Genomic DNA, 7,770 nt, shown 5'->3' on the forward strand with positions numbered 1-7,770 from the left:
AGGAAAACATCTGAGCTCTTGATCACGAGGTACAGAACAAGACACTGAGTAACAGAGTCAAAACCCCAACTATATATTTCTACACGGACGCCACCCCGCAGCCTGGTGTTGTAGGGCAACTGCCACCAAGCCTAACCCCAACACTAAAGAAGGAGGAGCGATTGCACAAGCCACTTAACAGGTCAATAGATATGTGTATGACAGTCATTTAAGGATGTTATTTACAGTTGAATCTTTATGCGACAGCGATCCGGTACCGGTCGGCGTCCAAGGCTCTCAGCACTCGCAGCCATCCAACATTCCAACAGGATTTCAGGAACTGAAGGAAAAAGCTGAGCTGAATAAAAGGATTGTACCATACCAAGGAGCCCTTGTTTAGAATCTGCAAATTAAATTGTGTTCACAGCTTGTTGGCATATAAACTGTGTGTGTTTAGATAAGAACGCATTTTAAAAGCATACTTTGGTAACTTAATTTGTCAATAAGTTGAATTGCACTCATACATGCCAATTAAAATAGTGTATTTAAAAAGAAAGTGTCTGTGTGTACATAATACATGCGTGCAATATATCCGTGGCGTGTGTGTGTGGCACGTGCTGCGTGTGTGTCTATAGATACCGCACTACAGCGTAATAAATACCCGCCAATTATTCACCCAGAACACAATTAGAAATAGCGGCAGGATACTGTGTCCACCCTGATAAGCCAGTGTATTTAAATGTAGCAAAAATTACAATTAACACATTTTTGACCCAAAATGAGCAGTTACCTGACTTTTTGTGGGTTGGCAGAATACAGGCTACTACTGGTCCTGTTAGGTTGTCTGAGTTGGGGTGGTACTGTGTTAAATACAGCTACTCACTGGTCCTCGTAGGGCTGTCTGAAGTTGGTGTGGTAAACTGAGTGTATATAATACACTACTAACTTCCTGGTCCTGTAGGGTGTCTGAGTTGGCGGGGGTTACCTGGTGTATTATATAGCAGCTACTCACTGGTCCCTGTAGGGTGTCTGAGTTGGGTGGTACTGACGTGATTATACAGCTTACTCACTGGTCCTGGTAGATTTCTTAGTGGGCTGGTACTTCGCTGGTGATTAGTTCTACAGCCTACTCACTGGTCCTGTAGGGTTTCCTGAAGTTGTGTGGCGACGGTGTTATTATTACAGAGTACTCACGGTCTGTAGGTTGTCTGTACGTTGTAGTGGTCACTTCTGTTGTATTATAGCAGCTTACTCACGGGTCCTGTAGGTGTCTGAGTTGTCGTATGTCCTGTGTGTATTATACAGATATTCTCACTGGTCCTGGTTAGGGTGTCTGAGTGGGCTGTCGTAACTTGTGTTTATACAGGCTAACTTTTGTGTGTCAGACGCTTGATGCAAAGTGGATCAAATGTGATGAATAATAAAAATCAGCGAGGAATACGTTTGGGCTTCTATGCCTAAACCATCAGGGCTGTTTATCAGCCTGTTAGCACTTGTTTCCACTATGGCACTTGTTTGCATTCTCGGCCTCCTTGGTTTTTCTCCTTTGCTATGAGTTGTGGGTGAGTAGCCTACAGTATTACAGACAGTAGGGCGCCATAGACAATAAACGAAGGGACATTGTTAACCAATAGCAGGAATCATTATTCATTAGTCATACATGAGCGAAAACGTAGGCAACAAATTTGCACTGCCGACAAACGAAAACAGAGGCGGTTTCTTATTGGACAACGCTCAGGTAGTCCATTTTCCTGTGTTTTGGTACCCCTAATGAATAGGCTGACAACCCGGCTCAGCTGCTGCAAGAGATGCCTGACCAGAAATACCTGAGTGATGGAAGCAAATGTAAAGTTGTATGTATAACGTCAAATAACGGATCATGCCAAAAAAAAGTTGTACAGTCGACAGGAGATATGTTAGTTCATGTAAGACTGTTAGGAAAAATCGTTTTATTGAGACAGGAGAGTCAAGTGGGAACCATAGGACGAGGTGGAAATTTATTAATAAGGCCGTTTTATTCAAGTGTAAAGACTATCAGGCAAAACGTGCACGGCCCCTTTCTGTCAGATTCTTATGAAATCGTCGGAGAAGAGAGCCCCTCTAACAGTACATACAGATTATATACGGCAAAACAAGCAAAATAGAGTTGATCTTGTCGTCTGGCCTTCCGCATTGGTCGCATGTGTCGTGGTAATCCTGTTCGCGCTGATGTCGACGTTTCCATTGGCCCTTCCCACAGTTCTTGTCCTAATCACATCCAAAGCATCCTGCATGTGCGTTCTGTTTTCACAGGCCCTATTCATGGGGAGGGAGTGGTGTGCTGACAAAGTAGTGGAATGGTGCATGTTGTGCAAGAATAGCTTATGTTGAGAGTGGTTAAAACAAGTTACCAGTATCTTATACAATTTCTTACAGACAACAAGATTATGCATATTTTTTTGTCATAAAGTTCATTTACGAAAATCGCGATTAGCAAGCTAGCTGACTAGCTAAACAGTAGCCAGCTAGCTAGTTTTATGGGCGTTGTGACATGGGTAGAAAATTGTAATTCGTGTTTGTTTTAGGGACTCCTGAAACAATCAGCAAACCAGGCTGTCGTCTTGTGAAACAGTGGATGTAAATAATCTAGCTAGGTAAAGCATTTACTGCAAATTGAATGTACAATTTTGTAAGCTTGCCTTGTTGATAACGTAACTAGCAAACTATTTCTTGTTTATTGTGTAGTGGAGGATAAAAATACCTAGTATGCCTATGATGTGTAGCCGATCTTGTATGGACCCCAAGCGTTTTGTTACATATTTGTTCAGAAACCTAGATTGAACCTAAGCTATCATAGCCGGTTGTATCGACTTCAAAACAGTCTGACTGGCATCAATGAAGCCTATGATTGAAGTAGAAATTAATATAACTTTGTGCCAAGGATGCAAGTTATTACCATGCACTGATATCCCCACATTGTAGCCCTGTACATTGAATATATTCACTGATCATGTACTCTACCTTGGCAAATAAAGCTGCGGTTCAGGTATGAATGTCTGAGACATTATTTTTCCAGTCATATCAAACGCTTCTTTGAATTAGATGCTGTGTCTGCATGTATGTATTACAATTATACACTTCAACAGTGTTTACCAATCCTGGTATTGGGACATCAATGGTTGGTTACACATTAAACTATGCAATAGACTAGAAACATGATTTAACTAGTTAAAAAGGCTGTTTTGTAATTCATATATACAGAAACAGACATTTTAAAGAAACAGTAACACTACACTTCCTATGCATCATTGTAAAAGATTTCATACATCTCATTTTTTCATCTGCACTGAACTGAGGACAGGATAGGTGTGGTATTTCATCAAATGAGAGACTTCATTCAAACAGTAGAGAGTGTAAACGCTTTATTGAAAGAAGTTCATTATCCAAGTGTTATAAATATTGTTAATTCTAATATTATTTAAAAAATATTAGTACAATCTGTACTTCAATGCATAGCTGTCAAACTTATAATAACAGCGAAGAAATGTGGGGAGAGAGGTGTGAGTTAAAACGAAAGGAAAGACGGTAAGAGCAGAGGAAGAAATGTGGGGAGAGAGAGTGTGAGTGTAAAAGACACAGGGAAAGAGGTAACGAAAACAGAGGAAGAAATGTGGGGAGAGAGGTGTGAGTGTAAAAGACAAAGGGAAAGAGGTAAGAACAGAGGAAGAATGTGGGGGGAGACGTGTGAGTGTAAAAGACAAAGGGAAAGAGAGAAAACAGAGGAAGAAATTGTGGGGAGAGAGGCGTAGTGTAAAAGACAAAGGAAAAGAGGTAAAGAGCAGAGGAAGAAATGTGGGGAGAGAGGTTTGTGACCGTGTTAAAAGACGAAAGGGAACAGAGGTATGAACAGCAGAGAAGAAATTTGTAGGGAGAGATGGTGTGAGTGTAAAAGACAAAGGGAAAGAGGTAAGAACAGAGGAAGAAATGTGGGGGAGAGGCGTGAGTGTTAAAAGACAAAGGGAAAGAGGTAAGAACAGAGGAAGAAATGTGGGGAGAAAGCGTGAGTGTAAAAGACACAGGAAAAGAGGTAAGAACAGAGGAAGAAATGTGGGGAGAGCGTTGTGAGTGAAAAGACACAGGGAAAGAGTAAGAACAGAGGAAAAATGTGGGGAGAGAGGTGTGAGTGTAAAAAGACAAAGGGAAAGAGGTAAGAACAGAGGAAGAAATGTGGGGCGAAGAGCGTGAGTGTAAAAGACAAAGGAAAGAGGTTAAGAGCCAGTCGGAAGAAATGTGGGAGAGAGGTGTGAGTGTAAAAGACAAAGGGAAAGACGGTAAGAACAGAGGAAGAATGTGGGGAGAGAGGCGTGAGTGTAAAAGACAAAGGGAAAAGAGTAAGAACAGAGGAAGAAATGTGGGTGAGAGAGGCGTGAGTGGTAAGACAAAGGAAAGAGGTAAAACAGAGGAAGAAATGTGGGGAGAGAGGCGTGAGTGTAAAAGACAAAGGGAAAGACTGTAAGAGCAGAGGAAGGAAATGTGGGGAGAGAGGTGTGAGTGTAAAAGACAAAGGGAAAGAGGTAAAGAACAGAGGAAGAAATGTGGGGAGAGAGGTAGTGAGTGTAAAAGAAAAGGGAAAGAGGGTAAGAACAGAGGAAGAAATGTGGGAGAGAGGCGCTGAGTGTAAAAGACAAAGGGAAAGAGTAAGAACAGAGGAAGAAATGTGGGAGAGAAGCGTGAGTGTAAAAGACAAAGGGAAAGAGGTAAGAACAGAGAGAAATGTGGGGAGAGAGGCTGCTGAGTGTAAAAGACAAAGGGAAAGAGGTAAGAACAGAGGAAGAAATGTGGGGAGAGAGGCGGTGAGTGTAAAAGACAAAGGGAAAGAGGTAAGAACAGAGGAGCAGGGAAAGATTACAGTGCTACTACACTTAATTACATACGTGTCTCCTAACCAGCCTTGGGCCCCAAGTTGGCCTGAAGGTTATCTTAACAGCGGGTGAGGTGGCGATGATGGAACTGGGGGTTGGCATCCTCTCTCACATCAAAACATACCAGCAGACGAGAGACTGAAAAAAAACAAGGCTTAATCATGCCATCACTGTCAGTCATAATCATCAGGAGGTAAAATTCTAAACTCTGGGACTACTACATCTCTATCTGTATTTCAATGTAAAGCATCTCTTTAATAATACTTCCTGTTGACCCAACCAAGTGATCTCTCACCTCTGGTCATGCTGTACCCTCTATGTAGCCAGTTAAGATGCGGGAGGGGTTCGCCGACACAGCTGATATAACCTACAGCAGGTATTCCCAAACAAAAATGTGATTCACATTTCAATAACACTTTTATTTTTATTTTTTAACCATTATCGATTAACAAAAGGTTTTATATGTAAGATGGTTAAATAAATAGCAAATTTATTGAATTGTATTATATTATTTTGTGCCCTTGTCCTATAAGAGCTCTGTCAATTCCCATGAGCCAGGTTGTGACAAACTCACACTCATTCTTATGTTTAATAAATGTATAGTGTGTGTGTGTGGGGCAGGCTTACAATGATGGCAGAAAATCGTCACAAATGAATACATAAATACCACTTGAAGCTTGATGATGACTTGATCATTTGAATCAGCTGGGTAGCACTGAGGCAAAAATAAAAATGTGCACCCCTTTGAGACCCCAGGAACAGGACTGGGAACCATTGCTCTTCATCTGCAGACAGGGTTTCACAGCTCTGTATCTGAGGACAGAAAACAGACTTCATTATACTAAAATTAGACCGCACTGAATATTATGTTACTATTATCTCCGTCCTCACTTCTTACTATGGAGTGGAACTACAKAACAGTACCTGCCCAACCAGAATAGCCTACTCTACCTTCTTTAACAGTTGGAGCAGCTATCCTTTCACTCTCTTCCATGGCTGTTAGCTAGCTACCTACAAATGCATTTGGCGTTTTGTTTTACAATTACATCAAGATAGCCATTATGAAGTTAGGTAACTGGTGATATTTAATTCAGTTAGCTAGCTATACAGTCTGTAAAGTTGGCTAAATGCTACCACGTTAGCAGCTCATTTGAGTTAACTTGCACTGTAGCTAGTTAGCTAATAATACATCAACTATGTTCAAATACTATACTAACCATACTGTAACCAGAGTCATTACAATACTAATTTGTGAGTAAATTGACTAGTATGCTTATTGGTCATAGTATGGGTATAGTTAGTTTACCAAAAGTTCCCGCATTTCGTACTTCATTACGCGAAATTACAAAAGTATACAAGCAGTGGACAACATTTCCGTGCTTTTATGGCCCATAATGCAGTTCTTTCGAAAATGGGCTTCAACGTTTCAGATTTGAAGAAAATGGCGAAAATATGCTGGCGAAGTCCGACGAGAAAAGATACGAATTATTGCTTTAACTATTATGACAAATGTTAAGGAAATGTCGAGCAATGTAATAAATGTAATTACTTTTGAATAAGTTACACATTATGTTGCCAGAGACGATTTGTTAGCTACGCTTATCCTTACTTTTATTTATTTTTTATTTTTTTACACTCAATAAGATTATTTATATTTGTACAATCTGCATTTATAACAAATAATAGAAAAAGATTAGTAAAATGTACAGTATTCGAATGATCAGATCTGGACCGATGACCCGCCTACCAAGTTTCTCTAGTCCAACCAGAGCTCCAGTGATGGAAAGGGGAGGGGCCAGGCGCATGTAGAAGGTGATTGCATGTTGGTGGGTGTGCTGCATTCGTACGTCCCTATGTGTGTGTGCTAGAGTGTTGGCTGGCGAATTAATGAAAATAAGGAGGAGGTGGTGGATGGGATGAAAGGATAAACGCAACAAAGGATGGAAAAGGAGAGTAGTAGCGTGGACTCAGTTGTGGTAGATCTGGCCCTCTGGTGCTGACGGGAGCGTCATGTTCTCCTTGCACATCATGAGTCGTCTGAGCTCCTGCAGGACTACACGGATGCTGTAGGAATTCTGCCACTTGGCCAGCTGCAGACACTGCTCTGTATCAACCACACCATTCAAGTTGTTATCTTAATTACAAATCTGACAAACGGTGGTGCCTCTGGAATATCTCGGCCACATTCAACCGCACCGTAAGCCCTACGCTATCCTTACGAACGCGCATAGCATAGTCAATATAGCGACTATGTGCGTTACGTTAGCTATTAAGTTACCGTTAGTTGGCTCCTAATCATCGAACTTGCCGTAAGTTAACTAACTTATATGCTATCTAACTTACCAACTGTGTTCGTAAATGCGTTTAGATCTTGAAGCGTTCAGAACGCACACTGGACGCTCACAATGGCAGTCGAGCTAACTGGCTAGGTCACGTTACTTAATTTTACTCGCCCTAGCAGAACTGGTTAGGTTGTTTTCATGTTGTCCAGGGCGTTGGTGGCGAACTGTGCTGCTGGCAACAATTTAATTACGCAATTTTGCCGATATTCTATGGTGTTAGGCGTTCGTAGATTCGTCAGTTATTCTTCGCTCTGGCACACAGACAAGACTGCTCTCAAATCGGAGTAAGAGTGAATTTACATACGCAACCTATTGACTTGATTATTCACGTAATTCTTAGCGGTATAGTCGTTGAGCTTCTTAATGGACATTGTTTTAATGAAGTTGTAAAATGTCTGTCATTTGTGTTTACTAACAAGTAGCAAGAAGTTGCATAGTAACAGCATCAACTAACGAATTGAAGGATACCGGTCGTTTACAGTTTCCTAAAATTAACTAATAGTATAATACACTCATTTAATATGTAGTATCAGTATGTTATGGGTATT

General features: G+C 41.0%; 2 long non-coding RNA genes across 4 annotated transcripts in view; one reads left to right on the forward strand and one right to left on the reverse strand.

Moving 5' to 3' along the window:
• Nucleotides 1–3,516: 3,516 nt before the first annotated feature.
• LOC139028313 (uncharacterized) lies at nt 3,517–5,721 on the forward strand. Of its 2 annotated transcripts, XR_011480483.1 has the most exons (5): nt 3,517–3,669; nt 3,986–4,083; nt 4,143–4,225; nt 4,408–4,572; nt 4,694–5,721. It is a non-coding gene; the product is annotated as an uncharacterized lncRNA (long non-coding RNA). The 2 variants fall into 2 exon arrangements; XR_011480484.1 differs by lacking the exons at nt 3,517–3,669; nt 3,986–4,083; nt 4,143–4,225 and adding an exon at nt 4,247–4,289 and having other exon boundaries at nt 4,410–4,572.
• Nucleotides 5,337–7,770, reverse strand: part of LOC139028311 (uncharacterized) — a 2,858-nt gene continuing 424 nt past the window's right edge. The window contains exons 1-2 of one of the 2 annotated variants that reach the window (XR_011480480.1): nt 6,187–6,525; nt 5,337–5,693 (exon numbers count right to left, since the gene is read on the reverse strand). This is a non-coding gene — a long non-coding RNA (uncharacterized lncRNA). Of the gene's footprint in view, nt 5,694–6,186; nt 6,526–7,770 lie in introns of those variants that run through there. The other variant, XR_011480481.1, reaches the window with a different exon arrangement.

Source organism: Salvelinus sp. IW2-2015, linkage group LG10 (genome assembly GCF_002910315.2).
Source record: "Salvelinus sp. IW2-2015 linkage group LG10, ASM291031v2, whole genome shotgun sequence".
NCBI classification, from domain to species: Eukaryota; Metazoa; Chordata; class Actinopteri; order Salmoniformes; family Salmonidae; genus Salvelinus; species Salvelinus sp. IW2-2015.